At 40.4% G+C, this 25,668-nt stretch overlaps 1 protein-coding gene across 4 annotated transcripts in view; it reads right to left on the bottom strand.

Moving 5' to 3' along the window:
- Positions 1 to 18,187, bottom strand: part of RALA (RAS like proto-oncogene A) — a 29,750-nt gene extending 11,563 nt beyond the window's left edge. Inside the window, exons 1-2 of one of the 4 annotated variants that reach the window (XM_080339722.1) lie at positions 18,052 to 18,122; positions 8,389 to 8,475 (exon numbers count right to left, since the gene is read on the bottom strand). The gene's annotated coding sequence lies outside the window, so the exon portion shown is untranslated. Of the gene's footprint in view, positions 1 to 8,385; positions 9,083 to 18,051 lie in introns of those variants that run through there. The other 3 variants (XM_080339720.1, XM_080339723.1, XM_080339721.1) reach the window with 3 other exon arrangements.
- Between the last annotated feature and the right edge of the window lie 7,481 nt (positions 18,188 to 25,668).

Below are 25,668 nucleotides of genomic sequence, written 5' to 3'. Positions count from 1 at the left end.
AACACATATACCAAAAGTTGTGCTTACTTGTTCTATTATGTATTTCAGACAAGTAATATAAATAAAATTCCTCTGAATTCCATCAACTGAGAGCAGCTCAGTTTGCCGAGTTCAGATTACAATACATGTTTTCAGGAGCACATAAACTGAAGTGCTAGTATACCTGATTATAGCCTATACTAAACCTTACGAAGCAATAAAATAGACTATTCTTCTACATGCAGTTAAATACTGGAAGAAGTCCAAATTAATTCAGGACTGCTGATAGGTAAGTTTGTGCAAAATCAATACTACAATCTGTGAAAAATTTCAAATACACAATAGTAATGTTTCACTGCAATATGAGTTATAAATTAACCTACACTCTTTAAGTGGATTGAGAAATGTGACAATTATATTTTACTAGAAGTTGCAATTTAACAAGTAGTGTCTCACTGTGACAAAGAGAAGCTGCCACTTTCTGTACTTTGTGCAACAGCTGACACATACTTGAAAAGTCAAAACAACTATGTCCAACTTGTAAGATCCTTACAAATAATCAGGTCAGTGACAACACTCCTTTTTACTGAAAATTCTTTAACCAGAAGGATTTTAGGGCGGCCAATCATTTTCAGGAGCCTTGATAACATCTTTTCAAAGATACTAAGTCAAAGAAAGAAACTTGGAATTAAAAAAACCTGACCCAACCAGTCAAAGTAGTATACTGAGTCATCAATAACTGTCAGTGAACAACATTTCTATTAAGATCATGAAGATAAGACTTCACACTACCACAGACCTCAAATCTTAAAGACAAACTTATTAAAAGTACTCTGCCACATTTTGTAGCGGGAAGAAGCTCAGGGAGGTCAGTTTGCTCTCAAATTCTTCACCATGCAATAAAGATACAATTCTGGCAAAATTCAGGCCTGCTGAAAGGCAGACAATGTGAAAAGAAATACGTTACAAACAAAGCAAGTACAGTCTGATACTGTGCAAATGACACTCAGTTCAGAGAGGCTGCTTCAGAGCAAGTATTCTGCCAGAGACCAGAAAGACCTTGAAAGTGATAAGTTTTAAGCTATTGCCATTTAACTCCACCTATTTCAGACTGGTTTCAAAAACAGAGGAACATAGATTCTAATTTTACCAGTAAAGCACCTGACATGAAGTTTCATACAGAATAAATTTTTCTACCCTTAATTTATGTAGCCTGACTTATTTTCATAAGAAGTATTAATCTGGGTCATATCTAGTTTCTAAATTGTCCTCATTTATAACTATGATAAAAATAACAGACTGCAGCAAGAACCCTGTTGTATGAAGCTCAAAAAAAGCATACTTTCATATATGTACTGTGATTATTATTATCTTTTTAATCTTCACAGTGCAAAGTTGTTTTGGGGTCAGAAGATAAATACAGGCTTGTCCTTCAGTAGAAACCTTCGTCATCCTACAGCAGAGATAGGTTCACACAGAGCCAAGCAGGGTGTTGTCAGTAGCTGTATTATCCATTTATACAGGTCGGCTTTTTACCACACCCACTGGTAATCCCCATTGCAGCAATACAGCCGATGACATATATGAAAGTTTATTTTTAATCAGTTCTTCCTGTAGTCCAACAGGTTGGAAGAGAAGTGAAAGCTTAACTGGCTCAACAACATACTGCCATACCTTCACTCAGAAGGCTGACAGTATTGTCTAACCACCATGCTATGGATCACTCCTCACCTCTGCTGCAGATAAACTCCTAGGAAACTGCCCTTTTCCAACATGCTTGAGCAGATAAGGGCACAAACAAATGAATCTCAGTGGCTGCGCCACCAAAGTAAGCAGTTCTCAAAGCTCCTATAGCTGCTCATTGGCCACTTGCAGATAATGACGCCCACGATTCTGTGCTCCATTTAATGGCAGGCTTCCAGTTGGAGCCAGGATTATTTTTGTAGAGCCAGGTTAGGGAGCAATTAGATTAAGTAAGAAGAACTATAGGAGCATAAATCATAATTCTTGTTAGTATCAGCAATGGTATCTTGTCCAACAGCCTAGATATCTGGTCAAGGGAAAGAAGAGTAGGCAGTTAAATAACTTTTAAGATCCTAGGTGATTAGGATCATGTAGCAACAGGAACTTGTACCTGGAGCTGTACAACAGTTGCGTGAGTGACTGGCTTCTACGTGTACCAATACTATCTTCTCCAGAGTTTCACAGCTTACATAGCAGGTCCACTGTGCAAGAAATACAACATTATCTCTAGTCCCCAGTGGATTTAAACACAACATTCAGCTCCACCCAGCAGAAGAGTGAGCTGGAGAGTGTTCCTGTAACAGGACTTCGACACAATAAGCATCACGTTAACTTTTCTGTAAAGTTGTGAAGCACAGAGTGGTTATCCAGATCTGCAAGAGTAAGAAAGATATTCAGGTGCCAGCACAAAAAAGGGTTTTTATCTCCATGGACAATGTTTTCAGGAAAGATATCTTTGCAAATACACAGCAGGGAGGAAGAAAAAAAATAATGAACCAGGAATCCTTGATCTCTCTACATTAGTCTTTATTTTCTCTTGCCATCTCCTTCTTCAGCTCAATAAACTGAGACCTAAAAATTTGTTCATGGGTGAAAACCACTGTATGGTTTTTATCCCCTCACTCATCTTGCTCAAATTCAGAAGACTTCTCTTAAGTTGTCCTACTTCTCAGATGGCTTTTTCTTCCAGAATAACTTACTCCAAAACAGTTAATCAAAGCATGTGTCCTTACCTATCTGTGCCATTTGTCCTCTACATCCCTCTCCTCAAAAATTAATACACTAAAAGGGAGCAAAAAAGGGGTAAGAACAGACATCCAGTTCAGATTGCTTCCTCTCCTTCACAGGGAGCACTGGTACAGATTTCTCCCTCTTTAGCCAGCAACACATATTCAAGAAACTTAGGGGAACAATAATATCCAAGACACCTAAATCTCTGTCAAAACATACCCCAAAATGGCCAACAGGCCAAAAATTAAGGAAGAGCAAAACACGTGATCAGACTCATTTTCTTAGAGAATGTGACTAAAATGAGGTCAAGATGCTACCCTGTCCATTTTGATTCCCTGGAGTCTCGTAAATGCAATGTCAACGCGAGCAGACCAGGGAAGGAGAAGCATTACACTGAAGACACATCATTACAGGCACAAATTCAGCTGGCATCCTCTGCAGTGCTATACACAAAGCTGAATGCAGGCTTTGTGAAAATGCAGTTGTCCTTAACAGGAGGACTTTGATTTGCTGCAGGCATTTGTTTGAAGGGGACTAGTTAAACATAGCTTTGTGTTTAAAGATAGTTGGTACAGTTAGTATAACAGATTCTAGTTAATAAGCAGAGATAGTGCTGCCTTTCTTCAATTACAAAACAATTTCTCATATTGTTTTTTATAGCATTCATAAAACTATGACATCAAAACTGAATTCCAGTTCTTTGTTTCCTTTCCTTTAAGAGAAGATTACATAAAGATTTGCAAGACAGTCATATTAACCTCATTACCCACTCACTTTTATGATGAGTAACTTTCCTCCCTGAAGACTATTTTATATAATAAGCATCAATTACAACTGCTAACTCATACATCACAGCACCTGCTTTTACTCTTTTTTTTTAAACTGAGTTAGAATTTGACACATTTGAAAAAACAGGAATAACTTAACTGAAATATGTGAGCTATTTGCACAATATTAAGAAGTACAGTTAGCATGCTTTGACCAGAATACTTGCAAAAAGGCAAAATATTGTATCAGTCACTTACTGAACAACTAAAGAAAATTTAGTAATGGAGACTCATGTTTGTTTAAACAAATAACTCAATCTTTTAAAAATTTTTTAATTCTCAATTCTTATTTTTATTTTATTATTAATTATTTTTTATTTTATTTTTAATTATTAATTCTTCTTTTTTTAATTAGAGAAACTAATACTTGCACTACTGTGTATTTTACACTTAGTACAATCAGCTCCAGAAACATTAGCTACAACTTTTTATCTTATTCTGAAGTGAAAATTTATAGTAATTATGTCAGTAACCCTGTCTTGTAAAGTAAGATTGAATATTCGCCAAAGTTTTTAATTCCCACAAAGCGATTCCCAACTCTGTTGCCTTGCATGACCTTTCTGAAAAAAGCACAAGATCAAGAATTTTTGAAGTGTCAACATTTTCATGTCCACAGGAACCATATAATCTTATCTGTAACTAAAATACTATGATTTTGTTCAGTTACTTTATTGCTTATGGAGGCCAGTAGTTTCAGATTGGTTAACAACAGCAATATTATGCTTTGAGAATGTACTGTTTGAAAATGATCAGCACAGACCAGCATACTAGATGCAAAATATCTGGAAGACACCTCAGGAATGACTCAAATATTCCTGCAATGAATATGTTCCTGGAAATGGAGGCAGGCAACTCCGGGCAAGCAGAACCAAACCCTCCCAACAGCTGCTTCCAATTACAACATCCAAACTAGATCAGCAGAAACACCCTATGGCCCAGAAATAGATGAGATACATGGGGACCGTGGATGGGATACATGATGCCAGCTGTTTTAAGAGCTGGAGAGTAAGGAAGCTTTTTAGGTTAGATCAGCATTACTGTAATAAGTGTCATTCCACATCTTGACTTCAGTGTTTTTATTATAGTTTAAACATAAAACATCTGTCAAGTTCTGCACAAAGTAACACCAGTATTTTATTAAGGTAGAATATTTTGAATATTAAATAGTAACTATAAATTCTAAGTAGTTGCCTAAAGAAAGAGGAAACTGAACTCAAATATTCAAACCTATCTTAGAAATGACTAGTCTCATCAGACAATGAAACAGGTCATCTGAAGCTCAACCTCAGAACAAGTCAGAAACGCTTTCACAATAAGTCCTTTCCTTCCTCCTGAGAATAATCCTTTGACCTAAACCTGTTTAACTGGGAATTTGGACTCATAGCTTCCCATGACTTTACCAAGTTAAACCACATTCAAGGTTTGGTAAGAACCCTTAGTTCCAAAGCTTTCTAGTGCACACCATAAAACGTGCTTGTCTCTCTCACACCCACAAAACAAATTTACTAAAGATGACTACGCATCTACTAAAAAAAAAAAAAAAAAAAAAAAAAAAAAAAAAAGACAAAGGGTAGAAAAATGTCTTACTTTTTATCTCTCAGCAGCAGCAAACCTCCTCAGGCAAAAGACCTACATTTTCCCAGCCTCTCGGGACCAGTACATCAAGCTGTTACAATATTCAGGCATTGAACCTGGAAGAGTCAACTAGTGAACTCTTCACCAAGTAACTGAGGCCCCATCATCCTATAAATTACGTCATGTTGCTATAAAGAATAGTGGCCCCCACAGGCCCACAGCTCTGTGCTCTTAAGACATTGCAAGCACTGAGATTCCTCCAACAAGAGGTCACTAACCACTAGGAAACACTGAACAAGTTTACAGCCTTTCAGCAGTCTCCCCAAAGCTCCACAGGGCCTTAGTGCCAGCTTCTGGGCATAGTAATGAACAATGTGGCAGCCTCTGAACTGAGACTCCATATGTGTATTCCACATGTTTTAAGTCATCATTTCAGCATTTTGTAAGCAAAAAGCCTTTTTGGCATCCTGTAAGAAGACTTCTGAGGAGGCACTGCCATAAAGAAATTTATTGAAATCCATATGGCACAGCACAAGAAAACTCTGGCAAACTTAGCAGCAGAAATAGTCTAGAATAAAAACAAGGTCTTCAGATTTTAAATCTTGCAGTGTACTGAAAAGAAAATGAAGCGTGTATATTATTGCCCATGTAAAGAGCTGACACACAACACTCAAGCCCAACCATGTGTTTCTGCAATGCTGATAAAAACTGAACCTCTCACAGGCTGACTGATATTCCCACACCTTCCTTCTGATAGCACTTGTTTGCAACAACTAGGCAGCAAAGCAGTTCAGAAGCTGCTCTAGAAAAAAACTAAGCTATACTGGTTTTCAGACAGATTAGCTACCTAAACAAGCTTGCTGGCACAAAAGACATCAGAAAAACACGTAGCTGAGCATGGGGAAAGCTGAACTGCAGCACCTCCAGCCTGTAAACACTGTGAAAAAACAATCCAAGTGTTGGATTGCAATTTAGCACCTGTTGAAGATTCCTCACTTTTTATAAGTTATGTGATGGCTATTATGGAACATCTGGAGGAATTCTAGGTACTTGCAATGGTTTACCTGGACAGATCCAGAGGATTAGTGGGAAAAGAAACAAACTCAAGCACAACACCTATATTAACACAAGCAGCAAGCTTGTTTTTATAGTTCAATTGGCCGAAGTTACACTGGGAAGTAATTTTGGTAATATACACATTTACATCAGAGCCTAGAATACTCTTTGTTTCCTCAAGTCCACTACATGGCTGGCACCCTATCTCTATTCTAATCACTGAGAGAACTTAGCTTCCTGAGGGTGACACTGTTGAAGCAACACTTCAACACTAAGTGTAAGAGTCATATCTTCTCTTAGATTACATTTCTAAACATGAAGGTCTAGAATAGTAACAGAATAGTAACATTCATTTTGTATTGATTTAAAATTATATACCACGAGGAGAGATCTAACAGTAACAGCAGTCATGGTAGAAGAATGAACACTTACATGTCACTAGCCTGTAAAAGCTATCTATGCTAGAGACTTGCATGGATTCAGAGGCAAGACAGACAAACCGGTACTACAGTCAATTTTCTAGCATAAGCAAAACTAAGGATGAATGAAAGGCTGGAACAGAAGAGGGGGACATCAGCAGTGAGGTTGCAATACCAAATACCTATTATAAGTCTCCTGGGAAAAGTCAGGTCACGTTCATGGGAGATGCTATGTAAAGCAGCTGCTACTATTGAATTTTATTCAGCATTTGATTTGATACTTTTTCCCCCCCTCTTCCATAAAAGGTAAGGGGCAAGACATAGCCTACAAGAATGAATTTTAGTAATACAGGATCAACAACTCGGGGTCTTAACTTAGTGCTATTCAACTAAGGACTGAGGGAGGAACTTCAGGCATGTTTAAGGTAGCATCACCCAAGACACACTAGCTACAGACATTTTCACTCTGTGTTTGAACTACAAGAAAGCACATTCGGAAGCTAACTTTTGACTGTTGAGTCAGGTAACATTCACACTTGCACAGAGCTGCTACTTCCAGCTATTCTGGAAAGCAACGAAAATGGAGTTCCCTTGAAGGCACTATGCCAGAGCTTGCAGCATGGGCCTCAGCAGTTCACTTCCAAAAGCAGTTCAAGAGCTCTGCCTGCAAAAAGTTGCTTACAGCATATTCGGTGTCATAAGCCCAGCTTGCTTTTTTCAACAATAGTTCAAAAGAAATCTCAACAACGTCACTGTGTCCTTTTTGCCCTGTACACTTACACTTCAACATTCACTAAAGAAATCTAAGGAAGATTTAAATGTAAGCATTTTGACTTGACAATGTAAATTCTTTAAACAAAGTCTGAAGAAGGCTTCCAAAAGACATATTTGAAAAAATTGGGTTTGTCAGACCAAGTCCATAAATCAGGTTTTCCTCTAGCAGAGTATGTCCTTAATTGTTAACAACTTGATACTCTTCCTTTACTTTGAAGTTCAGAATGTCAGATGTGTATTTTCTACAAAAAGCAAATATCCATATGGTCATTTTTACAGCCAGAAAGGATGACTTAAGATCCACACATCAAAACTCCACCCAAATAGTTTCACTGCTCCATAGGCAATAAAGTTGACCCGTGACAGAGAAATCTAGAAAAAAACAGCATCTGCAAAGCAAGAACAAGCTTCCACTATGCTCATGGCAGGCTGCACTCAACACTCTTAGGGAATCTAGAGAAGGGATGCTATCCACACCCTTTCTATAGGTCAGGGTTCTGGCTGGTAGAAGCAGCCTTCTTGTGTTGGAGGCGTCTCACTTCACAGTGAGACAAGTTCTGATGCTGATATAGCTCAGGGAGTTTATTCTGCTCAAAACAACTTACTTTGCCTCATCAGCCAGTCATATAGTATTATGGCGAAAACTCACATGAACACCCTTAAATTCTTTCAAGGTATTAGTAACAACAGAATGAACACAGAAGCCTTGTTTGAATAGCATTTCTATGGAATTCTTGACATAGGGAAAGTTTTAAGCTTTCAAATAAAGCCTTTTGGAGGCAGGCACTGCCTTCTTCCGCGTGGTCACTGCCCAGCTGGATGAAGTTTCAACAAAAGTAAAATAGGAACACCAAAATACACTATCCTGCACATTTTATTAATAGGCCTCTTGTCACAAAGGATGCAGGGAACAAGTGCTTCAGCAGGTGCAAGCACATTTATTTCAAAGGTCGCAGCACAAACGGTATAACACACAGTACTAAACATCAAGCAGCAGGTACCACCAAATTCTCCGCCTCCTCTTCACAAATACAGGCAGGCATTCTCTCTCCCCACAGGCAGACGGCATCAATACACCAGCCAAATGGAACCTAATAAAATAGGAGCATGTTGGATTTTACATTTCAAAAAATTCCTTTTATTTCTCTAAGGAATCACCCAGCTGTAGCAAATAAATTTCATTAGTGAAATCTGACTTGGCAAAGTAAGTTACTTCATTTGTTTTATGACTCTGCCATCTGTTTTACCACCCAATTACAATTGTGTAAGCACTCTTTTGTAGTATTATTGTAAGAGCATTACTTTTGTAGCCGTATTTTGTTCTGGTAACTTCTCCTCCTGTTTACATTTTATGCAGTGCAAATTGTTCCTCCTAAATTACTATTTTATTTTATTTTTTTTTTTTTAATTCAGGGGAAGATGATTTCATATGCATGACTCACTGAATGAGACTGGTTTGCAAATACACAAAGACTAGTCATTAACCTTTTGAGTAGGTGACTCAAGGACACAAGTGGTTACAGACCTGATGGTGCATGGTAATACAGCATTCATGACGTTGAAACAGTGTTTACTCTGATCCCTCCCCATTTTTAGATGTTGTTTATTCTAAAACTATTAGATTTATGACTTGAAATATTGGTAGAGTCAATTCAGTAGATCTAAAAAACCCAACCAGGCAATTAATTGTCTTTTAGTTCAATATATGCTTGCCAATCATATGACACATGGTAGTGTTTCATGGCTATTTCACACATTATGGTCATAAAACATGTAGTGGCAAAAAAGAGATGGCATTCAGTTCATGAACTTAGTATGAAGTTATTAATATTCAGGTCAATTTATTAATTTCCACATTAAGTTCCAGTGCAAGGTGGTTTTAATCTTGCCCTGTTTAAAATACTGATCAGACTTCTCTTGCAGTACCACAGAAGACATTTCTGACTTAAATTTTCTCAAATTGTAAAGCAGTAACTTTTAAAAACTGGTTTTAATTCCTATTTGAATTCTTATAGCTCTTATTGTTCACATGGTAATTCAGAACACTGCAGAACTGTTAAATTACTTGTAAGTCTGTAGTTTTAACAGAACAAGCTATCTAAAAAAGTTCTTTGTACAGCAATAAATGTGAAAACCATGGATCAATTTCTGAAAACAGAAACAAGTATGTTCATTTTAGACTATATGTGTAACCACACAAAGCAGCTATCAAAAACTTCTGATAAACAACCTAAAAATAGTTTTGTAATCACATTCCAAAGGCAATGAGTCTTGCAAAAGGGACCCTTTGAGGACTGTATACTATTGCACATCACTAGATGAGTCTCATGCATCTCCTTTCCTATGGCCAGACACAATGCAAAAGCCAAAGGCATTCCAGTGGTGGTCACAGACCAAATCCAGTTTATTTTAAAGGTCAGTCCCCCACTGCAAAGAACTACTATATAAGTCTGTCTACAGTGAAACCTGATATTTTTATCAACACTTAACTGATTTAGTTCTACACATGGTGCAATGCTAAACACTACCAGTATAAGCTGTATTGCTTTCTGTACACACAAACTTTTAAATTCCAGAGAGAAGTGACCTAATAACTTTTCAATGTTGCATGGTGTAATATAGGATTTCCTCTGGCCTACAAAACCTTCAGTACTAGTGACTTAAGAAAAATTTTATTTCCAGCTGATCACTTGCATGCTTTCAATTCAGCTGCAGTACTTCTAATAGCTTCAGTTCTCCACAGAGTCAGAAGCTTATTTTACATCTTTTTTTTTTTTCCTTGAGGGCTTTTTTCTTTTTTCCTTAATACACACACAGTCTGAGTCTTGCATAAGTCTGGAAAACTTGGTTTTGTTAAAACCCATTCAAATTGTTCACAGATAATCACAGAATCAGAAAAATCACTCCTTCAAACTACTGGAAATCCAAGAATAACTTTGCCATTCTGACTGGCTTAGTTATGACCATTTCAGTATTTTAGCATATTATATTTCATGGTTCATATTTTAAAAAAAAAACAAATAAAACAAAAATCAACAACACACAAACCCATCACCTACTATTTGGCTATAAGATCTTTCTGTTTCAGTTTCTCCTCCCAGATTTTTTTTTTTTACCCATATCTGTAAAAAGGTCTTAACTTCTAAAACTGTAGTAACACCTATTAGAAAGATTACAATATAAAATTTTGCTTCTCAAGCAATAGATGGTTTTCTTCACTACTTAAGACCACTAGAACTAATTTGCTTTTGCAGCGCTCTTCAAAATAATCCAGCCTGAAGAAACTAAAACTATGCATGTTATACACATGGTCCCATTTCTAACTCACATGTCTGGCAGAGAAGAATGCTTTTGTTAGATTACTTCATTCCTCTGTCTGTTTTGACTGCAAGAGCTACAAAGCTCAACCTTTGCAAGAAAGAAAATTTAACACATATAGGTTAACCTTCATTTAATTTTATTAAAAACATACACTCTTCTACTAGAAACATTCAACACGTGCCAAACCAAGTTACCTAAAAATACTGAATTTCGCAATAAGATCCAATGAAAAATGTTAAAAGAGACAGGACAGTAATGAAGGTTCTCAAAATAAAAACCAGGACCTTCTAATGTCTTTTAATTATTCTAAACTCAAACATTTCATATCTTACTCTTTGGTCCTTGGGCAAAGAGGAGCTGAGAAATTCTGGCATTTTGGTGAGAAGCTGCCCTATAAAATGTTTCTTTTAAGTGCCATTGTAATTGCAAGCCTGTCAGTAAAACTATAACCACATGCCTAAAGTTAATGGTTGACAGGGAACCAATTGCATGGGAGTATGCATACAGGCTTTCCTAAAATATTTTGTGGACCAGCTGCTGGCCTCTGGAAGAACACCATCAATCTACAGATTATAACCTGCCTAGCTCTGAACACAGGAAACCCCAGTTGGCAATGCCTGCAATGGGATTCCTTAACAAAGAACACAGACATTAACAATGAGCCATATATATTGGTTCAAAGTATTTTCCCCTTGCAGCAGAAGGGTAAAGAGCTGAGATCATGACTTAAGATCCAAGTATTATCAAAACAAGATCTAAGAAAGAGAACTTGGACACAGCTTGGATTACGATTTAGAATTTAACTCCTCTAAGTCTAAAAGGCAGCAACAGCTCCTGCTGAACTGGCATTACACAACCACACCTGATAAATGAATTCTTCCCAGAGAGAACACTGCACCTGGAAAAACCACTTGGTTAACTTCAGCCTTTTTAATATTTCTTAAACAAATGCACCTGTATTTTTTAATTAATTGCTTTAAAACCAGTCCTTTATGTTACACTATACACTACAGTAAGTACTGATGCAAACCAAATTAATAATTCAGACTAGCAGCCTCCTTATTGTTCTTCATCAGTCTTTTAATTTTTCATTATTGTTCTTAAGTCTTCATTAAACAGGGAAAAACAAACAAGTACTAGCATTTTATGCATCTCAAGTTACAGTGGTTATCTTCCCACTAGGGTATGCCACAAATTTGCAGACCACATTGAATTTCATTATGAAAGTTACATGTAGCCATCTTTTGTTCCTTGCAACACTAACCATTTAATAACATTGTAGGTGAACTTGCTTAACAGAAAGCACTTTGATATTTAGCCTAATGCATCTGATCTTTAAATTCTGAATGACAATACTGGACTGTATAGAGGAGTCCAGAAGGCAGTGTTTTCTGTCTATGTTAAGTTTTCCCGTTTTATTACTTCCCATGCATATGAATGAGCTGGAATCTCAAAGCCATCATGGCAAATCAGCAGCAGACAAAAATACACAACCTGGAGTATGAAGCAAAATGATGCTTTCAAAAAATCACAGTCATACAAGATATTGCTGCATCATTGACTTTGCAATGTGACCTATATCAATGTAAAACAAATTCCATATTTGTTTTCAAATCAACGACAACTTCAAAAACATAAGTGTGTAAGAAGTCAGAGAATTCAAGTTGCAATAAGGTGTACTAAGCTATCAGTCACAGCCATACTCTACCAGTCACTGAAGCATTGCAATGAACTCTTAATTTGGATGCTGTTGAACAAAATTTTGACCTTACAGAAATTAGTTGTTAAGAGTATGTGATTTAAAGTGTTATTTCTTAAAATATAAGAGTTCTGAGGGCTGGAATGAAGCTTTATTTGCATGTTACACCAGAATGTGGAATTAATTAAGGTGGTTAAGTGTGTAAAAACTTTATAATGTTGTGGTGTTATTCCAAAATAGCTCTTCCACACAATCACCACTTTAATTCACTGTTTGTGCTTACTTTAAGAATGAGCTTCTACCAGCCTTGCTTTGAGTAGAGTCTTTACATTCATCTACTCAAACATCTTCCACGGCTTGACCTCACCAGTCAAGGGTGGATTTTGGGACTGACACAGCAATTCTGCAGAAGTCTGTCACAATAACATAGTTCTTCTGTCTGTATGATTTCTTTTAGTTCGAGGTCTGAAATAAATCCCACTGGGCAAAGTGCTGCTGGAACTAACTACTTCCATATTAAAAGCCTTTTCAGGAAACTGCACAGCTATATCAACAGGACAACACTGGGACAGCCCTGAAATGACAGATGACCTTAACTCTGCACTGTCTAATGGGCTTCAATGGGAGTACTGGCAAAGAGAAGGACTACACCACACACAGCTGGCCTTTAACATTCCTCACAGAAGTTTGATGTCTGGAAGATGTCCATGATTACAGCACCCTGTTTAATGTTGATAGAAACACTTCTGCCTGCCTATATGCGGGTGTTACACATAAGCATTCTCAGCCTGCTGGAGACAAGGACTGGAGTTAAAGATCAAGCCTAACAGTAGCACAGCGGAGTATTAAGTTGGCATTTTAGGGAGTAAAATGAAACAGGTACCAAGGTGTGACTGCATGGCTGATCCCTGCTACTCACCTACTACGCACAGGTGCCAAGCTCCTGTGCAAAATCACATTTTCCATAATTTACAGAAACACTTGTTTGGTCATACAATGTATTTACATGCCACGTTTAAAATGAAACCTTGTGGGCCACTGCACCAAGCATTCCCAAACACTTGCATCAAATGATGTAGTAAACTTACTGTTACAGAGAAAAATACATTAATTAATTGTACTGGTAGGAATACAAAGTATATTGTAATTGCCTGAACTAAGGAGCCTATATCACGAAAGTAAGCATCAGCAATTCCACTAAAGTAACAATTGCAGAGTTACTATGCAACCAACTCTCTTTATATCTCTTGTTTGTGCTACCTTCTTTGCATTCTTGGCTCTTCTCCATATTAGCATTATAAACTGATTACAGCATAGCTTATTTTGAATTCTCTATAGTAACTGTCTTTTTCATTACATCTCCTCCCTTTATGTTGTCTAACCTCCACAACACACCTCTTTCTCCATTTTTCCCCTTGACACACAGCTTGGACACTTCAGTGTTGCCCCAAGGGTGCTGGAAATTTTGACAGTCAAAACTAATCCTAAACAAAACATTAGTAGTAAAGACTAAGCCAGTCTCTAGACAAAGGCAATAAATTCTCACATTGGGTCATTCTAAGGCAGTGCTACTTAGCTCATACTACTTTTCTTTCCAGCTTGCTCTCACTCTTAAATACAGCACTGCTTTTTCTGTAGGAATTTCAGATTTTTCTGCTGCTGTGTAGAGCTTCTAAGACTCAGCAATATAAGCCTAACCTGCTGGCTGTGGGTTACACATCTGCGAAAGAGATTTGACAAGCAGCTGTGCCCACTGACAAATCCTTGGTTGGTAGGTGCTTGCTCTGACTCACAGTAGTTAAGAAAACACAATGAGAAGCAAAACAGGATTTAATAACTCCCTGGTCTGTCTGTAAGGCACAATTGCTATAGTTAAAGTGACTCTAAGTTTTTTACACACACAAAGACTAGAAATAATTTCAGACTCTGCAGACAGTAAGACTTACCAATAACATTTTACAACCACCCCAATAGCCAATTTTAAGTACGACAACAGACTAATAACATAAAACCATTTCTTCCCTACTTAGTAATTTATAAAATGTAAAACATTTTGTAGAACATTCAGTGGAGGCAGAGTAATTATACCAACTCTTCCATTTCCTTAGTTCCTCACATCAATTCTTCATAAGGTAGGAAGGAGACTTAAAACAGTTGTCCCATAATTGCATATATGATGTGGGCAGAATCACACAGAATCACAGAATGTTAGGGATTGGAAGGACCCCAAAAGATCATCTAGTCCAATCCCCCTGCCGGAGCAGGAACACCTAGATGAGGTTACACAGGAACGTGTCCAGGCAGGTTTTGAATGCCTCCAGAGGAGACTCCACAACCTCCCTGGGCAGTCTGTTCCAGTGTTCTGCTACCCTTACTGAGAAGAAGTTTCTTCTCAAATTTAAGTGGAACCTCCTGTGTTCCAGTTTGTACCCACTACCCCTTGTCCTATCATTGGTTGTCACTGAGAAGAGTCTGGCTCCATCGTCATGACACTCACCGTTCGCATACTTGTAAACATTAATGAGGTCACCCCTCAGCCTCCTCTTCTCCAAACTAAAGAGACCCAGCTCCCTCAGCCTTTCTTCATAAGGGAGACGCTCCACTCCATCATCTTAGTTGCCCTGTGCTGGACTCTGGCAAATGCCTTACTGAAGTCAAGGTAGACCACGTCCATCACTCTGCCATCATCCATCCATCTTGTGATGTTCTCATAAAAGTCAATGATATGTTCACAAGAATGCTGTCACTAGCCTACCAAACTACCTGGTTCATTTAAAATAGATTTTAATTGAGATGCAAAATAATTTCAATAGCTTGGAGTCATTAGAAGTTTACTAAAAGCTGGCTGTAAGCACTCTCAAGAGGGTGGGAGTTCCCTGTACAAAACATACCAGGGATGTGATGAGCAACTCATTTTCAGGACTACCATATCCTATAGCACTTTCTGAGTTGGCAAAACAAACAAATCTAATCACAAAGTTCCAAGATTTTTCTCATACAATTATTTCTTCTTCATTTGTGAAACTGCAGGGAAAATAGCGTAATTGGCAATTAGCCCAAAAGCAGTTGCCTAAACAACTTTTTACGTAACAAGACACTGTATCTCACTATTTTTCAATACCAGAGACTGCCATACATCAGTTTCCAAGACAGCAACACCCTTTGCCTCAGCAATTATCTTCTTCCAAGTCAGATGTACTTAATATTTAACAAGAGTAAAAGCTCATCTCGGATGCAACATCCCTGTTTCATGGTAATCCCTTAGAAAAAGTAAATGAAAGGACATCAGTGCATGACTTGACTGAGGATAAGAACACAACTGTTTTTACGGAAGTCAGTCTGAATACAGAAGACACATGGACCACTTCAGGGTCTCCAACACACTCATTTAACAGTCTTATGTTCTTCCTTGATTGCTTTCAGACAGCATTGCCTTATCCTCACAGCCACATCTCTCCCTGTCTCCCTCCCTAACTCCTTTTTCTCCCGAATAGCCTAGTATTTCTGTGGGTTATTTATGTAGAGTACATGCCCACAGGTGACACAGATAATAATAAATGCACAGCTGGTGGACATTCTAGCTTTCTCTTTCATGGCTAAAGATCCTCTCTTCAAGGTCCTAAAAAAAAAAAAAAAATCACATTATTTCAACATTGTCAAAGTGCATGCAACTCAAAATACTGACTCCACCTTAAAATGGCTATATTTTTTTCCCTTCTTCAAATTCAGAAGAACATGACAAAGTGAAGACTGAGATCAAGGAATTTCCAGTAGTAAAGGAGTATATTAACTATTTAGTATCACAGCTTCTTTAACCCCTCAGTTGACCTCTCATGCAGTGGACTGAATGCTTTTTTAAAATCTTTTAGTGCAACAGTATGTCACATTCTCCCATTTTTACAGAAAAGTAAAAAAGGGTAAACATCACTAGCACTGGCAATATCTATAACTCCTACCATTTGGAGGCTTCCACAAAAAATGTTTGACAAGCTGTCTCACAAGCACAGACTAAAGGGTTTGAAATTATGTCAGAGATCTACACATCACATAGTTGTTCTTCATTCTATTAAGAACGGTCATAGTTTCCTGAGATTTAAATGTTTAGGCACATGCTGTTAGATGAATAAACTGGCTGAAAATAAAAGGACTTTTAATTAAGGATCCAGGTACAATCTCTCTTAGTTGTACTGATAGCTAATAGAATGTCAATATCTTCTCCTAGCCCATGCAGCTCTTCTCCAAGGAGCTCCTCACTTTTCAGTTTAGCTTTCACTGGAAAAGACAAAGAACAACTGGCAGCTTTTTTGTGCAGACTGCTCCATAACCTGTCACCAGATACTAAAATGCCAGCAGTGGCACATCTTGCTTCCACTTGTGGAAGTGTATTGGTTTGCACTGCAGAATGCAAAGTCTCTTTCCAATGAGAACTGGAAATGCAAGCTTGAAACAAAACACTAGCATCACTTTGAGTCTGAAAAAAAACATTTGGCATTCTTTCTGCCAGGATGGTCCAGTGATGTCAAAAAGCAGACACATGCATCATACATAAAATTGTCCCTCCAGGTGACTCTTGGGATACATACGACCCACTTAACATCTTCATTTTGAAAGAGACTCAAGTAAGGGGAAGGAGCTGAAGCTATTAGCTTCCATTTAAAAGAAAACCAAAAGTAAATACCAAATTATTTACCTAATCAAATATACGAGCGCTCAAAGGCTCTTTTACTTAATAGCCACACTTTGCACTTCTTTTCCTTTTGTTGCAGGCAAACACAAGCTACAGTTAGCAGCAACGCCTTTTAACGCGTACTACTACAAGAAAAGAACTGTACACGAAAGCGAGCTGCAATTAAACGTTGCAGAAACGCCGCTCTCTACTCGTCCTCGAACTGCAGCACACGCACACACAAGCACCCGCCGCTGACACGCTGACACGCCGCCACGGCAGGAGCCGTCGCCGCAGCTGCCGCTCCGTCCATCCCGGCCCGGGGACGAGAGCTCCGGCTCCTTCCCCCGCCGGCCCGAGGCGCGGCCCCTTTGTTCGGGGCGAAGGCGCTGCCGCGCTCCGCCCTCCGCAGGTGCGGGCGTTGGCCGCGGTCACCCCGCGCCCTCAGGACGCGGCCGCGGCGGGGACGCCGCACCTGCCTCACGCCGCCGCCGCTCCCGTGGCAACAGGAGGCGGCCAGACCCAGCCGCACCCACACCCCGGGGGCTCCGTCGCCCCGACACTCCCTCCCGGCTCCCCTCACCGCCCGGGCGGGCAGCGGCAGGCCTGGGGCGGGAGGCCCCCAAGGTGGACGCCCGTAACCTTCAGGGAGCAACCGGGTGCCGGTCACCGGGCCCCCACGGGAGGCTCTGGGCCACGCCCGCGTCCGCGCCCGCCTCTCCCCACACCTCAAGGTGCGGCCGGCCGGCAGGGCAGCAGCCGCGCCCCAATACCGACCCCCGGGCGTGGGGGACAGTGGCGGGCACTGAGCCGCCGGGAGCCCCCACCCACCCGCCCGCCCGCTCGCTCCCCCTCCCCTGGGGAGGGAGGGCGGGGAGGGGTCCCTATGCTCTCCCACTCCGCAGCCCCCGTGGCGAGTCGCCAGGCGGCTGCCCCTGACCCGCGGCGCGGCCCGCCCTCCCCGCGCTGCCCCCGGCTCACCTGCGGCGGCGGGGCGAGCTCCGCTGCCCGCTGGACGAGCGAGTGCGGAGGGCGGGGCGGGCGGGGGGACCCTGGTGCCGCCTGGCGCCGCCCCCGCTCGCAGAGCCGGCGGCGCGCGCGGCCCGCGGCGGAGGGCGGGGCCTGGAGGGAGGGGGTGGGGGGGGCTGCGTCGCGCCGGAGTCCGCCGCAGAGGCAGGAGCGTCACCGCGCGCAGCCCCGCCCCTTACGCCGCGCGAGACGAGCCCGGCGCCTGGCGCGCAGGCGCAGTGCTTGCGCGGCCGCGCGCGGCGGGGGCGGGCGGAGCGGGGCGGGGCAGGCGCGCGCGGCGGGGCACGGGCCAGTCTGTCGGTGCGCGCGGGCGGGACCAGCTTCCGGCAGGAGGCGGGGCGGCCCGCGGGCAGCTGCTTCCGGCAGAGCGGGCGGTGGGGCCGGGCGGGGCCGCTGCAGGTCCGTTGGGCTGTGGCGGCGGCGGGTGACGAGAGGCTGTCCCCGAGGGTCGCGCGGGGCCCGTTCTTCTCGGCAGCCGCGTCCTGAAGCGGGGGACAGGCCCCCGCCTCGGCAAGCCCGCTGCGGGCTGCGTCCCGCTCACCCCATCAGCGCGTTAGCTCGGGAGCCTAACGGCGGCAGAGCGCCGGCTTCTCCGCCATTCATTTCAGCTGAATGTTTTAAGGGAGACAGGGAGACAAACACCGTGGCTTCATGTCCGCTCTTCCTTATCCCCCAGCTAATCCCCGATCTGGCGAGTAGATGAGGCATGTTCTGCCATGGTAAGGAGATAAGTTCCTGACATCTGTCGCTAGATTTATAAACACAATTATTTTTAGTGATGAAAGCAGAACATGAGCTTTCCTCAAGGGATAAGTACAAGCTGAGGAAACATTTAATATACTGACTTTAAGAAGAATTATACTCGGCAGAAGGGAACGTGAAGCACTGACGTTGTTAGGAGGTCTTTTGTAGTCATGTACCAACCCATGCATGAATAAAATAAATAAATAAAAAACAGTTTTATAGATGCCTAACGGAACAGGGAGATACGAGAGTTTCCATGTGAATAACAAGAATTCAGATAATAATAATGAAGCCTTGATAACTGTATCTTTCACTGTTAACCATTTACTTAAATGGGAGCTTTCTGTAAACACAGCATGATTTAAACTCAAGTATACTTTATACTTGATATGATTTATACTCAAGTATACAGGTTACTTGATGTAACCTAAGTATAATATAGAAATTGACTGCTCAGTATGTTTTTTCGTTTCATCAGGCTGCAATAATTCAGGGATGACACAAATTGTGTTGATTCCTCGCCTCCTCCTCACAATTACTTGGCTGAAGGTAGTTTGTAAGTTTGAAATTTCCAGTTTTTAACACCTCAGCTAGAAATCTTGGACCTCAGTGTTCACATCATGCAAACATTGGGTTTTATTTGCAAAGCAGATGCACTTTAAAATCTTTGTTGTTCTTTGTGCTCTGTTTTCTGCAGTTTCTGAAATCTTGGACATTTAGCCAGTGTTTATGGCATGTCCCTCTAGGATTTAGTTTCATTAGTCTCATCTTTAGCTTGAGGTACTTCATGCGTATTCCACAGTTTGAGAAACTGATTGCAACAAAGAAGCAATCCAGATGCAGTCAGTTATGATTAAAATACTAAAATTTGTTCATTTACACAAAGAGATGTTAGATTCTGTTAAGTGGAGAGGTGGGGAAAAGGGGGAGTGGGGAAGGAAAGCTGGTAATACTGATTCAACAGAACAGCCAAAATAACAGCCAACAGCCATTTTGGATATTTCATGACGGGGGAAAATTTGCATTCTAGCTATGATTAGCCTTCTCTTGAGACCATGGAAATATTGTGAGTCCTAGCATGACCCTGTACACGTATTGATTTGGGGGTCTTCAAGAAATCCTCATGCAACTTCTGCAGCCCTTTGAGGCTGTATTATTCCTCAATACATGTTCCAGAACCCTTCTGTTGGAAGAGTGGCTGAGTCATAGTTAAGGTGTCATTAATACTGTGGTCTGCAGCCATCCAATACTTCCTAGTGCACAAAGGAACCAAGAATAGGATGTTAGTTTTGCCTCCCCTGATTATACCCTGCCTTCCACACCTGCATTCAATCACACCCTGAAATCACACAGTTTTTAAGATAATTAGTTGCAGAAAAGGTGTCACTGGTGGTTGACAAAATGGACATGCAGTCACTTCTCCCTCTCTTATTCCCTTCATCTTTTCTTGACTGGTAATCATACCCCTTCCCTTCACGTTGTGTGAAAGGCAAGTTCCATTGCTGAAGCTAACCAAGTCTTTGAATTTATTTTAATAGCAATTTGGGTCACACTTAAAAAGTATAAAGGACATTTTTTGGCCATTAGTGTTACACTTCAGATCAGGAGTGCACCTCTGAAACTAAGCTCTAGGTTGTTCTGATTTACTTCTTTTTGATTTGCACTGTAGAGTGGTCTTGGAACAGGTAAATCTGATTTGTGTAGGATGGGACACTGAGATGCACTGAGTGTGCCTCAGCCTCTTCCACTGCCAATGGATATTCTGTTCATGGGACCAGATCAGAGCTAGTCCAAAATAATCTCTGCACGAAAGACACATAATGTGGTTGCCAGGTCCTTGGTGCCAAATATTTCACTCAATGCTGCATGTTAATGGCCATGGCCTTTGTCCTTTTGGTCTCCCTTTAGGAGCTATCTTGTTTGAGATGACAAATGTCATTTTATTTTGAATTTTTGTCCCATGGCCCAAACTACATATCATAATGCAATAAAAAAGAGATTATAGTATACCTCTCATCCTCTGTTTGTGAAATGTCCCCTAGGACCTTGCCTAAACCAAGTGGAAAAAATGAACTTTAAAAAAACCCCAACTTCGATGCACAATGCAATTGCTAACCATCCACAACCTATACCCAGGCTGTCATTAGCAACAATTGCCTGCCCCGCCCCCCCACCCAACTCCCCAAGTGTATATATCAAGCATGATGTCATATGGTATGGAATATTTATTTGGGCAGTTTGGGTCAGCTGTCCTGCCTGGTTGTGTCTTTTTCTGGGTTCTATGCACCAGCAGCCTCCTCACAGAAAACTCCTTGACTTGGTATAAACATTTCTTAGCAACAACTAAAGCATTAATGTGTTATCAACATTCTTCTCATACTAAATCCAACACACAGCACATACCACTGCTAGAAGTAAATTAAATCTATCCCAGCTGAAACTGGGAAAATTGCTTATTGCTGTCTGGTGTTTGAATGCTACAGCGGGCACCTAAAACCATGTAGACAGTGTAGTAGCCATTCACAATGCGGCCCTAAGGATGTATGTAGTGACTGTCCTTCGTCACGTATTAGCGTATGTTCTAGTACAGCTCTGCACATAAAATACTTGCAAAGAAAAATTACAAAGTGTAATTAAGCAGAGATGTAATTAATTGTTCGCTAGTAGTATTTGCATTATGTACCATAATACAACTGAGAAATCAACTGATACTGACAAGAATTTAACTTATTTTAAAAAGCTAAAGATACAGTGGACATGTCAGACAAGACATCCAAATCTTTGGGGAAAAGCATTGATGTGCAACTTCCCAGGGGACAAAAAGTACTTCTTCCCTTTACTTTAGCACACATTTTATAGCACACAAATATATCCAAAGTAGGCATAATTTAACACTGTAATTTTATCTTAGATTTCTGTTCGCATGAATGAATGAACCACATTCTTTGGAAAAACCACCTTATCATGCATAAAACATCTATTCTTCCTTCAAGATCTCAATAAATCTTCCAGGGCAAGACTTCATTTTTCTAAGAGACAAAATAGAAATGGAACAAAACCACTTAGTGGTTTTTGAGGGCACCCTTCTATTTCAGCCCAGAATCGATTAGTGTGGCATCTGCTGGGTCTGTGGGCCTCTGTGATGTCAAGTATTTCTGAACTGAAATGAATACAAGGAGGTAGGATTTCTTGGTATTACAGGTAATTTCTTCTATGCTGGTGGCACAACTGTATTAGAATTTATTAGACATCGTTTTATTACCAATGCATAAGGATGCATGAAGTCTATTTGTGATTTAATGGAGTTTCTAAGTAGGAGGACTGAAGGAATGAAACCATCCAACTCAAATCCACCATGGATTCTGGGGAGAATCAGCCCCTCAACAAAAGGGGAGAGCTAAAAGCTTTCACCCCCCTCCAGTTTGTACTAGTTGTGAGAAATCAGAAGTAACAATGAGTGAAGAATATGGCAAACTATTGCTTGGCTAATTATCTACATACTCATACTTCCCAAGTTTGTAACTCTGTGTGCTTTTGTGTGTGCTTGTGTAAGGGTTTTAGGGGCATACTACATTTGAGGTATATCACTGGCCTGCCCAAGTGCATACTTGGTACATAGCTCCCGCTTTACACGACTGAGAGCAACGGCTGCCTCGAGAGGATGGTGCATGCATTTGTGGGTTGAATCTCCCTCTGAGTGTGCCTGTTCCTCTCCAAAAAGTAGCAGGAGAATCTGATGAGATAAAGCTTATTTGAGTGCCTGCCATTTTGGCAGTACAGATCCAAGTCTGAGGGGACAGCCTACTGAATTGGGATTCAGGTACTCTGTGCTGGCTTTTGCTAAAATAGAGTTAATTTTCTTCATGGTAGCTCGTATGGGGCTATGTTTTGGATTTGTGCTGAAAACAGTGTTGATAATACAGGGATATTTTCATTATTGCTGCATAGTGTTTACATAGAGTCAAGGCCTTTTCTGCTTCTCACTCCACCAGAGAGTAGGATGGGGGTGCACAAGAAGTTGGGAGGGTACAGAGCTGGGACAGCTGAGACAAACTGACCAAAGGGGTATTCCATACCATATGATGTCACACTCAGCAATAAAAGGTATGGGAAGAAGAAGGAAGGGAGGACATTCTGCGTGATGGTGTTTGCCTTCTGAAGTAACTGTTAGGCGTGTTGGAGCCCTGCTGCCCTGGAGATGGCTGAACACCTGCCTGCCCATGGGAAGTAATGAATGAATCCCTTGTTTTGCTTTGCTTGCATGCACAGCTTTTGCTTTACCTATTAAACAGTCTTTATCTCAACCCACAAGTTTTCTCAATTTTACCCTTCTGATTTTCTCGCCCATTCCACCAGCGGAGGAGAGCGAGTGGCTGCATAGTGCATAGCTGCTGGCTGGGGTTATACCACGACATACTCTCACAGTGTTACTGATCTGCCTTCATCTTGGCCAGTCCACTCTCCATCCATTCCCCATACCAACTTTAATCTGCCTTTTCTACTCAGAGGTTAAGCTCTACAAGGTAGGAATACTCTTTCTTTCTCTGTGCTTTTGCAGCATATACAACACAGGGAATATTTTTGTGATGTGCACAAGTAAACATCAACTATTCTCCAAATGAAGGAATTGAGTCCAGATTCTCAACACTACAAAAACCACAAAGGTTGTGTGGGCAGTTGCTCCTGCTACTCTTGCTCAATGCAAGGACATCTTAATCTGTCAGCTAACAGAGAAGCTTCCCATCATCTGTGACTGCCTACAAACCTGTCACACCTGTCACTCTACACTTGCAAACAGATACATACTCCCTAAAAACAAGATAGTGGGATTATTGTAGTAAACTGTTTGGTAATGAGATACTTGCATTTGCTTATCTCTACTAGCTGTCCAAATGACATTTTTCTCAGTACACCATCTGAGCTAGTCACAGTGCTTGGCACTCAAAACTTTCTTACCATTTTGAAAAGATAATCTATCCCTGAATGTTTTGTGCCTATACAGAAAGTGCAGTGAAGTGACTTGAATAACAATGAAATGAAGAGTAACGATGAGTTTGCAGTCATTCATCTTGTCATTCAAAAGAGCTGGGAGAAAACACATCATTCTAGTAGGTGACTAGGAATCTGGAAATCTGAGGTTTGAGGGTTACAGCACAGTTGGTTTATGAGATGTTAGAATAGACAAAACATTATTAGAAACATAGTTAAGGAATTATCAAATGTTTAAAAATAGACAGGCACTAAAATGTGTAATAGAATGTTTAATGTATCTATTTTTAACAAGTTTTCGTAGTTTAATTAGTTTAGGTTTTAAAACGTAAGATACAAAAAGCAGTATCAAATTGCTTAAGCAGTATAGAATAATGTAAAATGTGTAGTTTATATGGAGTGCCTGTCTGCATGGCACTGATGCAACATCTTTAACTGACATTTGTTGGGATGGAGCTCCTTAATGGTACTATCTTTCCTGAAAAATGTGTCCTTCTCACATAGTATTTTACTGAAATCAGTATTTGCTATGGAGTGCTGTTTCTTTTTTCAGTCTGCATGTTATATAACCCTTGTCCTAATATATATTCAATCAGAACACTTAAGCCTAACAATCATCCCCAAACCAATATTGGTTTAAAATAGCTCAAAGTAGACCTAAAGTCATTTCACTATTCTGTCATGAAAACAACACACAAAAAAATTGTAAAAATATTTTTTCTAATCTTAGATTTGTCTATATAATTAATTCTCTTATCTTTTCCTTTTTATACATTTTCTGCTTTCTGTAGCCTTCATTTTCTATTGCTCCTGTTTTTCATACTTTATATTATATAGTTTCATACTTCATGGATTTTATGTGTCTTTTTACAGCCTTTCCTCCTGTGTTTCTCTGGTCTCTCTCTCCATTTCTTTCCTTCTTTGAAAGTTTATTTCTTGCTTCTGATAGGGATGTGCTACAGCGGAGTCAGGTAAACTGCAGTTTGGTTTCTAGTTCTGTGGCCAGGAGCCACTTCTTCTCCCCATCTCTCTGGCAAAACAAGATCATAAAGCTGGCCTCCTATGTTCTTAGCTTTGAGACATATCAGTGGAAAGGTCCTTTAAGCACAATTATTCTCTTTCTCTATTTCACCTCTTCTCTATCTCAGTTACCTCCTCAATGCTTATCATGATTTTCAACTCCCCAGCTAACTCTTAGCTCCCATTCTTTCCCCCTCTTCTAACAGTAACATTTTCAATGTGGACCTCCAGCATATTATGGTTATTACTAATTCTGCAGAATACATGCCAGCTGCATTCACTTTCTTGAAGGAGAACTGTTGTGGCTCTTAAGTGATGGGTTCCATTGATTTCAGCTGACTGATGTCAGTAAAGAACATAAATGATAGTGTAACACCTGATTTTAGTTATGATCAGAATGGGCTTAGAAAGATGACAGATGTGGGATAAACAACAAATGTTTGGTTATGAACACCAGCCACAGTGTCCTATGAAAGGAAAAATGTGTGCTTATGAAGCCAGCTCTCCCATGTTCATTCATGAAGTTATTTAAATCACGGTCACGTGTCTTTAGTAACTTTGGGAAAACACTTAGACAAGAACAACTTGGAGATTATAACACTAATGTCAAGCAGAAATGTTAGCCATATCTTGACTGTGCTCCAAAGAAAATATATGCCTTGTCAGTGTCAATATATTTCTACATTCATGGCCATTTGCTACGAACCTATTTTTTTTTATGTCTATCTATACAGGCTTTGGCTTTGAAGGATCTTTTACACTTTCAGTGAAGGAGTATGAAACAGTCAAAACCTGACAGTGTTAAGTGCCCCAGAC

The sequence above is a fragment of the Nesoenas mayeri genome (genome assembly GCF_963082525.1).
Source record: "Nesoenas mayeri genome assembly, chromosome: 2".
NCBI classification, from domain to species: domain Eukaryota; kingdom Metazoa; phylum Chordata; class Aves; order Columbiformes; family Columbidae; genus Nesoenas; species Nesoenas mayeri.
The sequence above is the reverse complement of the archived record's forward strand: the minus strand, read 5'-3'. Positions and strand labels throughout refer to the sequence as shown.